Source organism: Rhinatrema bivittatum, chromosome 12 (genome assembly GCF_901001135.1).
Source record: "Rhinatrema bivittatum chromosome 12, aRhiBiv1.1, whole genome shotgun sequence".
Taxonomy (NCBI): Eukaryota; Metazoa; Chordata; class Amphibia; order Gymnophiona; family Rhinatrematidae; genus Rhinatrema; species Rhinatrema bivittatum.
The window spans coordinates 49049108-49062486 of record NC_042626.1 but is presented as its reverse complement, the minus strand read 5'-3'; the positions used below and the strand labels follow the sequence as shown (position 1 = coordinate 49062486).

Here is a 13379-nt window from a genome sequence, read left to right as displayed (position 1 = left end):
TTAAATGATTGGGGTGCTAAACTCAGCACAAATCACTCCCTCCGTGGACACAATGAGGGAGTTTGCTTAATATTAGGGATTGTTGCTGAAGAACCCGCTGCGCCCACAGAGCTGGCTCCTATGCCTTGAACTCTTTTATGAATGTCTCTCTTGCATGCACGGACTTGCTTGCTCCCCTACGCGGGATTCTTCTCACCCACCCCAGGGAAAGGATCTGCGACGACCCTGGCGCCGAAGAGTCCCTTCTCCACCGCCGGCAGACGAGACAGAGAGAAAAAAACAAGCGCGACCACCATCTCCTCAGCATGGGAAGAGCCAGCAGGTAAGCCCTTACTGTGCTCAGGAAGAACGCGGCAGAGACAAGGAGGAGACGTTTGAGGGCAGCGGGCGCGAGCACGAACACGTCTCGTCTACCTCGACTCGCACAGCTCGCGTTCTCGCCTTGCGGCCGTCACGCACGTACGAGCGTGCTCGTCTCCTACAATCAGGCTCGCGCGCTCGTCTCCTGCAATCAGGCTCGCGCGCTCGTCTCCTGCAATCAGGCTCGCGCGCTCGTCCCCTGCAATCAAGCTCGCGCGCCTCCTCTCCCTCCTCCGTCCCTCTCTTTCTGTCACGGACACCGGTCCCGATCTCTCTTCTTTCCTTCCCTCACACCCCGGCAGGTAAGGAACCGCGAAAGTCTTTTTCTCTCGGGGGGGGGGGGGCGACAAAAAAAATCCCCTTCCCCACCGTTCTTCAGCGAGCGCCCCCTCAAATTGCATGGGGAGGGGGGAGAAGAGGGGGCATTAGTCCGAGAGGCTATTAATGGCCCGGCACCGTTCGTCTTTATTTATGTCTTGTCGGCTGACTGGGCTGTCTTTGCTCCACTGAGCCCATGCCGGGGGCGTCCTCCCTTCACCCGCCTCGGTAGGGAATTAACAGGTGGAAAATGTGGCGGCGGCGGCGGCGGCATCGCCAGACAGTCGCTGGCAGCCTTACGTAACGGGATTGAGCGAGGCGGAGGAGCTGCAGCCGCGCGCGCCCCCCTCTCCAACCCCCCCCCCAACAAACTCTAAATAAAAAAACGTGTATTAAAATTCATATTTCAATAGTAGACTTCAGTGTTGTCTTGCTTTGGGGTTTTCTTTTTTTTTTATTGTATGGCTTAGACGTGGGGGGCGTGTTCTGCAGGGAGGATGTTTCCAAATACAATGCACCTGTCAAAAAGGATAAAAAAAAATGATAAGGACTTGTTTGCACGAGGGCTACTTTAAATGTGGGGGTCCCCCATATCGCGCTGTTGCAATGGAATTACGAATTTTGAAAGAAGGATTTTTTTTTTTGGTGTGGTAGATTAAGGTTGGGGGGAGCGGGCTGTAGCCATGTTCAGTGCGATCACCCGGGACGGGTGGGGATGTGTGTATGTCTCTTGGGGTAGTGCCCCCAGTAGGAGCTCAAGCTTAGGAGGGCAGGTGCTCTTTTCCACCATGATCCGGCTCTTTTATCCCTGGATACTGCCGCTGCCTTGCCTGCTATGGAGGAAGAAGCATCGAGCTGCATTTTTTTTTTTTCGCAATCGTCGATTTCATAGGCAGCCCCAGCGTTTCGCAGATTCAAACTGGGTGGGGATCTTTTCTCTTCTAACAGAAGAGCTTGCGTTATGGCTGTAAAATTATAAAGATGAAATGCGTTTCCTCTTGCCTTTTTGTTCCTGTTATTATAATGGTTCTTGCTCACAGGTTAATGGTGGTGAACATAGGATTAGCTTTGGGCTACTGCAGTAGGTGTGGAGCTAGAGAGAGGGGATTTTTCCTCATTTGAAAAGGTGCCATATTTTGCAGTCCATTTCTAGATTATATGATGGCATGCTTTATTAATTATACACCGTTGTGTATGTAAGATATTTCTTTAATTGATTTGGTCTTAGTTTTTTATTATGACATTTAGGCACATTTTATCTATAGCATTTACATATGTGTGGAAAATAACTTTTTAAATTCGTTTTTGCATAAAGATCTTTTGAGTCATGGCATGTGCATGGTGACAGACTTGGGTGTGAATATGGTACCTACTTTTTGTTGATGATGAAAAAAATCGTTTTCTGGATCACCCAAGTAGGTTGTTTTGTTTTTTTTTGGGGGGGGGGTTGGGGATAACTGGGATGTGGTGATCTGATTACATTTTTCATAAGAGGTTTAATAGTGCACAGCTACTAATGCTGCCGGACACACCCCTTGAAGAAGAGTGTTGATAGTGTACAGCTTCCATCAATTGCTTTAAGACTGTAATCTTTGCTTAAAAACTTTTTTTTAATTTGTGCATTAATGTTATAGATTTTTTCATATTAAAATTGTTCCATAATCTCTTTGGCTTTATTTATTTTATGCTTTGCACTTCTCTTCCTCTTTGTTCCATGCTGGTGCCCATATAAATGCATGAGTGGAATGAACCCAATCAGAGCTCTCTTGTTTTTTGATTTTGCATTTCATGTTTTCTGTTTGTGCCAAATTTAAAATACCATAAAAGGTCAAAATGTAAAATAACCTTTCTTTTTTTGTGCATGAAAACATAAATATAGGGCTTTTGGTATTTTGCCTTTTTTTTCAAAGGTAGCCTGAATCCTTTGTCCTCTTATTTCTTTATGGGAGCGTTGAGAGGTGTTGAACCCCCATTATCAGTAATAATACAGGCATTAGCAATTATTGAATACTGGGCTTATCCTCATTCAGCATATTCAGCTCTTCCAAAGACAAAATGCTTTCAAATAGAGCTCCCCTCCCCTATTACTTATTGATTTTCTTGCACATTAAGTGCATCCTGTCTCTTAGATTTTTAGCCATTAAGACAATATATATTCATAGAGAAAGAAACAAGGATGATAAATTTGGGCTTGCATTATTTGCAGCTCCTGAGAGGGTCTAGCCTTGGGATGTAGTCTATATGTCTATATGGAATTCATCTCTTGGGCTTTTTTCATTGTCATTTCCCTGTTTTGTATATCTGTAACACAGCTGGAGAGAGAGAGTTCTGCTATCTAATGCTACCTGCATGTGACATCAGTGCAAACTTATGGGTCACAGGTTCAAATCCTGGTATGGTCAACTATCATTTGTCTTTCTGGGGTAGGTAAAATATCACTAATAATTTAGTAATAATTGTGTTCTGTGTCTGAAAAGTGCTTTTGACAAAAGCTCTGTTCAAGAGCAGCAGTCTTTAGGATAAGAAAATCAGTAGTCACAATACTGTATGATGACCTGCTGCATGCAGTTTGAGGAGCTTCTTGCGGTTTGTGAAGCTAAAGGTATACCAGACAGTGGTAGACTCATAGGAACCAAGTGCCCTAGTTGCTTTTTCTTTTCTTTCCAAAAAAGTGTCTACTTTTTGGGCTTTTGCCCTTTTTAGAAGTTCCTTTAGCTTGAACTTCTCTTCTTCCTTGCTTTTGTTAAATGCTTTCTTTTGATTTTTCTGAGTATATTTATTTAAAGTTTTCATTTTCTTTTTGTCTTAAACAGTTTTTATGCAGTGAACATGCTCCATAAGCTTCCTTTTAGGTCCTTTTGCCTTTAAGTTTATTGAATGTGTTCACTGTGTGATATTTACTGAATATTACACAGATTCCTTGGTGAGGAATGGTCTGTTAGCTGTTCTCATCTGGGACAGGCCTGAGGAGCTTTTTTTGAGCACAGAATGAAATAAAATGTGTGCTAAACTTTAGCACATGTTTTCTTTACTCATGTGCTGAAAATGAGCAGACTATTGATGCGGTACTGGGAATTAAAATGTGTGCTAACACAAAAATCTGCACACAGGTGAGTAAAAATATGCACTTAGCCTTATTGCATTGACCCTAGTATGATTTATGCGCATAAAACATGAATTTCAGTTGTGAATTCTCACCACGTGTCTGTAAAACATAAGCTGACTTTCAAAGGATGTAGGATCCTAACTTTGGGAGTTAGGCTTCTAAATTGGCTCATTTGAAAAGTTACTAGGGCTGAGTGCCTACATTTAGGGTTCTAAAAAGTGAGTTGCTATGGGGGCAGGGAAAAAGTTAGATGATTAGCACTAATTTTCAACACTAGGTGGCCAATGCAATAATCTTCGTGGAAAGCGGGCACTGACTTTTCAAGGGGGGTGCCATGTAATATGTAAATTAGGGGGTTGCGCTAGGAAGGAGGCGCGACCTTAGCGCCTCCTTGCTAACGTGACCCACCACGGCTGCCGGTTATGAAGACCGATGCCGGAAAATTCGGCCTCGGTTTTCATAACCTTGCCTGTCTGCCAGTAATGAAAACGGCCGCCGTTTCCAACCACTTTCTGCTATAGGAATGATATCCAAGTTCCTTGTAAATGCAGTATGTGACTTCCAAAGCCATGGCCTGTGGAGTGGCAACCAGGAGAGAGCTAGAGCTATAGAGTTTGAATGTATTTGGATTTCAGCTGGATAAAGTGGTTAAGGATGTGGCTAAGGGGAAGAAAACTCTCTTACCTCAACATGTATCCACACCTGTGCAGTCTGTCATTAGTCTGGATAGAGGAGAAACCAGGATTTCTGATCCTGAAGGGATATTAGTCCAGTTACCTCTGATTCTTCATGGGGGTCAGCCTTTAAGGCTGAGGAGACATCAGATCTGATGCTCCTAGCTCTCTGTCCTAGAGTTGCTCTTTTGGGTGCTTTTCCAAAGAGAGCTTGAGTCAAATCAGATGGGACCCATCTATAGAGACTTAGTAGGGATCTTATAGTCTAGATGCCTTCTTTTCACTGATGGGAACCGTGGAATTCCCTATGTTGAGGATGCATCTTTTCCTGCTTTTATATATTTTTTAAAGATATTGAAACCTATTTCTTTCTAGAGTGCAGCAAAGACTTTATCTGATTTTTTTTATTCCTTTCAGTTTGATATCCTAGAGGAATTGGCTTTGAGCAAGAGTGTTTAAACCGGTCCTTGGGGATACCCCCAGCTAGTCAGATTTTCAGGATATCTCTAATGAACATGCATGAGATTTATTTGCATGCACTTCCTCCTATGTATGCAAATATTTCTCATACATATTCATTAGGGATATCCAGAAAACCCTATTGGCTTTGAGGAATGGGGTTGTTCCCAAGGACTGGTTTGAGCACCATTGGCTTAGAGGCAAATTTGGGAGCATCGTTGCATTGTGCCAGTTGTTATTGGGACACTGGCTAGGAAATAACCCCTCATTTTCAGTTTCTGATTTATTAGTGATTTTTATAAGGAACAAAAATGGATGAAAACAATAACAAAAAATGACTCTTTATACTGTTTTTCTCCTGTTTTTGTGCCTTATAATAAACCCTGATAAATTCCCAGGAAAACTACAATGAAAACTGAAACTGAAGGTCCCAAGGAAATACCTTTGTCTCTACAGCCTCTGGCTTTGGACAACCACTCACAGTTGCCACATGAGACTGGCGATTGAGTGTGTCCTCTATCAGGTTCATTCCTCAGTTTCATGTGTCAGTACTGCTGGACCACCATCTATACTGGTTGGTGAGTTTACGAGTCTGCAGTGTTGAACAACTGGAATGATGGTTACTAAACCTAAGTGGACAAATACCAGATCTTTCTGTGGAATGATACACAATAATTTGTACAGCTTATTCTTTCGGATAGGCGTGAGGAATACTTATATGGTATTTGAGGCAATCGAGTGAGAGAAATATCTGGTCCATTAGCCTTTTGATGTTTGTGACTTGGCAGTAAGAAGACACACGATTGATTTAATAAGTGTGTATGGTTGGTATGTGGTCTCCAACCTGAAGTCCACGACTTGCTTTCAATGAGAAAAACCCTTCTGTCAAAAGTCCATTCATTTTGAAGTGTCTCTCGTGATTCTGTTTCTTATCTGCTCCTTTAAGAAATTCCAAGAAGAGCCTTTCCGAAGAGACCATTTTTCTGGTAACTTCCAAGGCCAGTGATTCTGAACTTCATTTTTTTTCACCCAGTCAAAGGGATATGATGTTAAACGGCGCCATAACACCAGGCGTCACGCGCTGAAGGGGCACTCCCCTTTGTGCTTCCCTTCGTGCATCCCGTAGTGTTAGCCATTCCCCATGTTCTTTTATATCCCTTGTTAACAATCCCCATATTTAAATGTTTAATGTATTTGACAAAGGTAATCAATAATCAACGAAGCAGAACACCTCTCTAGAATAATTCACAAATATAAAAGAGAGGGAAAAGGATCAATGTCCAATATCAATCTCCCATCCACTTAATTGACAAATGACAATATCATAAATCAGTCTTTGCTTTAAAGAATTTACATCTGCAGCCTCTCGCCTCGCAATGGGCCGCAAGCTTTAATCAGCTTACAAAGCAAAGTGTAACTCCTTTTTAATCATTTATTGTCATATTGTCAGTCCCTATTCAAAACTTTATTCCAAATAATTTATCCATAAACTACATTCTAAACACCCTTAAAAAAGGTATACCAATATGCAAAAACCTAATTTATCGCTTCTCACTCATTATTTTTCACTCTATTATTTCTAAATCTTCTAAAAAAGAATACTTAGCCGAGTCAATGTGAAATGTAATCAAATCGTTCCCGACATGAATCATGTTTCGATTGTGAAACAATCTTCTTCAGGGGATCATCTCGCAGTACTCGTTATTTCATACAGCCAATATTCTTCAATGTCCTTAAAGACAGACAAAAGAAAATTAAAAGTGCATCCAACTTTGTTCCTGCTTAAATAACCACAAATTGTTGTCTTCCCTATCCAAAAACTTTCACCTCACCATTCATATTTAACACAAAAGCTTACCTGGACAAATAATGTCTCACCATACTTGTTCAAAAAAATGGCGCCTCAGCGTCTTCAATCCAATCTAACTTCACCTGCTTTTTAAACCTACTTCCGTGATCCACATCACCGGAAATAGTACTACAAGGGGATGATCGAAAAACTACAAAACCCATACTCTCTTGGGACAAAAAACAATTAATGAACACCTACAACTTGCAAGATAAACTTCTCACTACTTATTCAAAAAACCGACCAATCTATCTCTCTATTCAAGCCATTCGGGGCAACGGTATCAAAATGATATATCCATCTCTGCTCTCTCTGCAGCAGGTAGTTGTCAAAATCACCTCCTCGACTACTGGGTGTAAGCTGTTCAATAACCGCAAAACGCAATGTTTCAAAAGAATGGTCACATAGTAGACAATGCTGTACTACAGGCGCCTCCAAACGTTGTCGCATCAAAGCGCTCTTGTGTTCAATTATACGAGTCTTCAATACCCTCTTTGTTTTGCCAATATATAAAAGCGGACAGGGACACCACAAACCATATATTACCCCTTTTGATTGACAACTCGTCAGGGACCGAAAACGAAACTTGCCATGACCAAAAAATGGGAGAAATTCTCCCGAGAAAGATTGATGACAGACACTACAACGATCGCATGGAAAGTGACCTTTAGGCTCAACATCACCCCTCCAATCCACTATAGTTTCCTCAGAAAAATCAGAATGAACTATAAGGTCCCTTAAGTTTTTACCCCGCTTGAATGCAAACCGGGGAAATTCTTGTAACCCAGTGTGTAAACTAACCACATGCCAATATTTTTTAATAATGTTCTGAACTAAAAAATTTTTGGTGAATATGGCAATACACACGTAGTTTTGTCTGATGGTGTCGGAGTCGAAGGTTGTATAAACAATAGGTCACGATTTATCCATCTCGCGCGTTTGTATGCCTTTCTTATGATATTTACTGGATAACCTCTTTGTTGAAAATCAGAAATCAAAATTTTGGCTTTCAACTTGTAATCAAATAGATCTGAACAGAGCCTCCTTAATCTTAAAAACTGGCCATAAGGCAAGTTTGATCTTAAATGATGTGGATGGCAACTTTCAAATCTAAGCAAGGTATTCTTATCTATAGGTTTACGGTATAGAGAGAAATTGAACCCAGTAGTATGAAGAGAGATAGAAATATCAAGGTAAGAGACATACTTCTTATCAAATGTGTGAGTAAATTGAATGTTAATATCACAACCATTTAACCATGTCATAAATGTCATAAAAGTTTCTTCATCACCCTCCCAAACAACCAATATGTCGTCAATATATCGTCGCCAAAACTTAACTTGGCTAACAAAAGGATTCACACATAGAAATTTCTCCTCAAAATCTCCCATGTAAAGGTTAGCAATATCCGGTGCCATGGTGGCACCCATCGCAACACCTCTACATTGTAGATAGAACTCTTCACTAAATTTAAAGAAATTATTCTTTAAAGTAATATCAGCAAGCGCTGAAATGAATCGTGATGGTATCCTGCCAGATATATTGTTCAATCTTGACCGTACAATCTCAGATGCCTCTCTCTGTGGAATGCTAGTATAGAGCGATACCACGTCTATAGTGGCTAATGCCAGCTGAGAGTTAGGAAACAAATACTGAGTGGCAGTCTCTAACTGTATCATTAAATCTGACGAATCACGAACATAGGAGGGTAACAATTTTACCATTGGAGCAAGAAATTTATCCACAAAAATAGATAATGGCTCCAATAACGAGCCTCTAGAAGACACTATTGGCCTGCCTGGGGGTTTATTCAATGACTTGTGGATTTTTGGAAGCAAATACAATACTGGCATCTTTGGAAAATCAACTACCAAAAATTTTTGTTCTCTTGTTGTGATCCAACGTTTCTGAACAGCCAAATCAATAAGAGAATCAATCTCTAATTTAATGGCTAAAGTAGGATCATCTGGTAATTTTAAATAATATTCAGAATCTCCCAGCTGTCGAGTTACTTCTTCACAATAATCCGTCACATTCATGACTACTACAGCGCCACCCTTATCGGCAGATTTAATTATGACAGAATCATCATACCTCAACTCCATAATGGCTTTACGTTCATCCACAGTTAGATTAGACGTACTGTTATTAACTCGGGCATGTCTCTTCAATGCACGTAAATCTTTAAGCACTAGATCTCTAAAAGTGGCTATGGAAAAATCCATAGGTCCTGGCGGACACCATCTCGATTTAGGCGTCACTATAGAGATGTCTGTTGTTGACTCTGTAACATTAGCAAAATATACTCGCAACCAAAGTGATCTAATAAATCTCTGGAAATACATCTCAACATCAAAAAGATCTAGTTCCAAAGTCGGAACAAAGGATAAACCTTTTTCTAAAAGCGAGATCTGGGCCTCAGATAACACCATAGTAGATAAATTCACAACTGTAGATTCTTCTAATCCCGATCTTGTTGCGATCGAGTAACTGGACGACTCGATGTCATATTGTTGGTTGTTTTGTTGCCTCGGTTTCCTGAATTGAAGTTTTTTGAATCTTGAAATTTGACTCGTCGATTTCTTTTATTTTTGGAATTTGAAACATCTTCCCCTGAAGAATCAGATGAGGACGAACTCGAATTATCAAAAGTTTTCACATTAGAGTGTCGATTCCTCTTATAATTCGGTTGCATCCAGAAATACACGTAACCCTTAGCATAGTCTTTTTCATCGCGTATAAATTTATCCAATTTGGTTTGTTTAATCTGAGCTGTAAAAGTATCGATAGTTTGATCAGTTTCAGTCACTTTATTAGTGAATTCTTGAATGGCCATGTTGATTTTACTCGCCTCTAATAACTGAGAAATCTCAGTAGTAATAACTTCAGCTGTGATCTTCGCTTGTTCTATAATAGCTAGCATAAGATCTAGCGAACATTTATTTAGAATGTTATTCCATTTCTGTAAGAAAGTGGAATCTTCAGTATATAATAGAGGTTCTTTTTTAATTCTAAGGCCACGGGGAATCCTCTGAACGCGGCAATACTCAATAAGAGTCTGTCCATGCATTTCTGTTCGCACCAATCGTTTTCTTAAATTCAAAACTTGTGTCCAAGTATCGCCCTGGGGAACATCACCAACAGGGATAGTAAAAAACGCTGGGGTCTGCAGGACCTCCTGTAGATGCACATGTGAAAAGCTAAACACATCCTGCCAATTGGATGCCATATCTAAAAATCAATTTTAAAATGCCTCACTATAATGAATAAATAATCAATAATCAACGAAGCAGAACACCTCTCTAGAATAATTCACAAATATAAAAGAGAGGGAAAAGGATCAATGTCCAATATCAATCTCCCATCCACTTAATTGACAAATGACAATATCATAAATCAGTCTTTGCTTTAAAGAATTTACATCTGCAGCCTCTCGCCTCGCAATGGGCCGCAAGCTTTAATCAGCTTACAAAGCAAAGTGTAACTCCTTTTTAATCATTTATTGTCATATTGTCAGTCCCTATTCAAAACTTTATTCCAAATAATTTATCCATAAACTACATTCTAAACACCCTTAAAAAAGGTATACCAATATGCAAAAACCTAATTTATCGCTTCTCACTCATTATTTTTCACTCTATTATTTCTAAATCTTCTAAAAAAGAATACTTAGCCGAGTCAATGTGAAATGTAATCAAATCGTTCCCGACATGAATCATGTTTCGATTGTGAAACAATCTTCTTCAGGGGATCATCTCGCAGTACTCGTTATTTCATACAGCCAATATTCTTCAATGTCCTTAAAGACAGACAAAAGAAAATTAAAAGTGCATCCAACTTTGTTCCTGCTTAAATAACCACAAATTGTTGTCTTCCCTATCCAAAAACTTTCACCTCACCATTCATATTTAACACAAAAGCTTACCTGGACAAATAATGTCTCACCATACTTGTTCAAAAAAATGGCGCCTCAGCGTCTTCAATCCAATCTAACTTCACCTGCTTTTTAAACCTACTTCCGTGATCCACATCACCGGAAATAGTACTACAAGGGGATGATCGAAAAACTACAAAACCCATACTCTCTTGGGACAAAAAACAATTAATGAACACCTACAACTTGCAAGATAAACTTCTCACTACTTATTCAAAAAACCGACCAATCTATCTCTCTATTCAAGCCATTCGGGGCAACGGTATCAAAATGATATATCCATCTCTGCTCTCTCTGCAGCAGGTAGTTGTCAAAATCACCTCCTCGACTACTGGGTGTAAGCTGTTCAATAACCGCAAAACGCAATGTTTCAAAAGAATGGTCACATAGTAGACAATGCTGTACTACAGGCGCCTCCAAACGTTGTCGCATCAAAGCGCTCTTGTGTTCAATTATACGAGTCTTCAATACCCTCTTTGTTTTGCCAATATATAAAAGCGGACAGGGACACCACAAACCATATATTACCCCTTTTGATTGACAACTCGTCAGGGACCGAAAACGAAACTTGCCATGACCAAAAAATGGGAGAAATTCTCCCGAGAAAGATTGATGACAGACACTACAACGATCGCATGGAAAGTGACCTTTAGGCTCAACATCACCCCTCCAATCCACTATAGTTTCCTCAGAAAAATCAGAATGAACTATAAGGTCCCTTAAGTTTTTACCCCGCTTGAATGCAAACCGGGGAAATTCTTGTAACCCAGTGTGTAAACTAACCACATGCCAATATTTTTTAATAATGTTCTGAACTAAAAAAATTTTTGGTGAATATGGCAATACACACGTAGTTTTGTCTGATGGTGTCGGAGTCGAAGGTTGTATAAACAATAGGTCACGATTTATCCATCTCGCGCGTTTGTATGCCTTTCTTATGATATTTACTGGATAACCTCTTTGTTGAAAATCAGAAATCAAAATTTTGGCTTTCAACTTGTAATCAAATAGATCTGAACAGAGCCTCCTTAATCTTAAAAACTGGCCATAAGGCAAGTTTGATCTTAAATGATGTGGATGGCAACTTTCAAATCTAAGCAAGGTATTCTTATCTATAGGTTTACGGTATAGAGAGAAATTGAACCCAGTAGTATGAAGAGAGATAGAAATATCAAGGTAAGAGACATACTTCTTATCAAATGTGTGAGTAAATTGAATGTTAATATCACAACCATTTAACCATGTCATAAATGTCATAAAAGTTTCTTCATCACCCTCCCAAACAACCAATATGTCGTCAATATATCGTCGCCAAAACTTAACTTGGCTAACAAAAGGATTCACACATAGAAATTTCTCCTCAAAATCTCCCATGTAAAGGTTAGCAATATCCGGTGCCATGGTGGCACCGGATATTGGTAACGCATAAGTTCCTGCAAATTTTGTTTAAATGTAAACCGATGTGATATGTAAAATCGAACACTGGTATATACAAGTAAATAAATAAGTAAATAAATATGATCCTCATAGCCATTGTTCTTGCTCAAACTAAAGAAGAAAATGTCACTTGGAGGGGAGGCAAAGAATTGGGTTTTATTGTTTATGGTTCCTAATCTTTTTTGATGACCGAGTCTACAGGATTGTCCAAGAGGGCTATAAAACTTTGTTTTTTGGAAACCCCTTCAAAATATATTGAGACCTTTATCACATTAAGAATTGCTAGGGCAAAAGTTTCTTCTCTTTTGATGGCCAGTCAAGGAATTTGGTGGTCATATAGCAGGAATTTTATTTCTGATACTTCTGGTATCCAAAAAGTCTGGGGATTTGGATATGTCCTGGACATGAGTGACCTGAATTTTTCTCTTGCTAAAGCAGAGATTTAGAATGGATTGTTTAGTCACATGTTAGCCTCTTTCATAATTTTGTATTCTGTGGTCAGCACCACTTCCTTACCCTTAAAGGAAGCAATTTGAGAAACACATTAGGGTTTAGTGTGTTTCTGGTTCTGCCAGTTGACTTCCTCAGTTATACTTTTAAGCAATTAGAAGAGGTTTTTTTTAAACCTCATTTTGGATATTAATGGACTTTTATTTTAATTTTTGCTGTTGAATTTTAGACCAGGACACAACATTTGTATTGGATTGTGGCAGATTTTGCTCTTTTTGTCAGTCTAGTATGCTTAAGATCTTGGGCATGATAGCAGCTATGTAATTCATTCTTGTGGTATGTCACCATATGGAACAAAAGATCTACAACAAAAAAGCCCCTATATCTCAGAAATCTGAGGAAATCACGAAGATTCCAAAAACCACAAAAAATTCCCCAGTATCAATACTTTTTGAAAATATGTATGTAGGACCTTCATGAGCACAGCTTGGAATTGTAGACCAGCTGTATTCCTCTTGAGTCCACTTTTACTTTATTTTATTTATTTGTCAAAACTTTTTACTTTTGTTTTGTTTTTCTTAAAAACAGTCCATGAAGGTCTCTGCCTGGGTCACACATAAATCTGTCTTGTTTGAACACATTCATCAAAGCAAAAAAATCAAACACACTTATCTTCAGTGTCTGCTCACAACCCCTCACAAAGTTTTGACAAATAAATAATATAAAGTAAAAGTGGACTCAAGGGGAATACAGCTGGTCTACAAGTCCAAGCTGTGCTCATGAAGGTCCTAC

At 39.5% G+C, this 13379-nt stretch overlaps 1 protein-coding gene across 9 annotated transcripts in view; it reads left to right on the top strand.

The window, feature by feature from the left end:
- Positions 1-520: 520 nt before the first annotated feature.
- MAPT (microtubule associated protein tau) overlaps positions 521-13379 on the top strand; it is a 405891-nt gene continuing 393032 nt past the window's right edge. For 8 of the 9 annotated variants that reach the window (XR_003852170.1, XM_029573067.1, XM_029573063.1 and 5 more), the window contains exons 1-2: positions 521-662; positions 2991-3101. The gene's annotated coding sequence lies outside the window, so the exon portion shown is untranslated. The remainder of the gene's footprint in view (positions 663-2990; positions 3102-13379) is intronic. The other variant, XM_029573062.1, reaches the window with a different exon arrangement.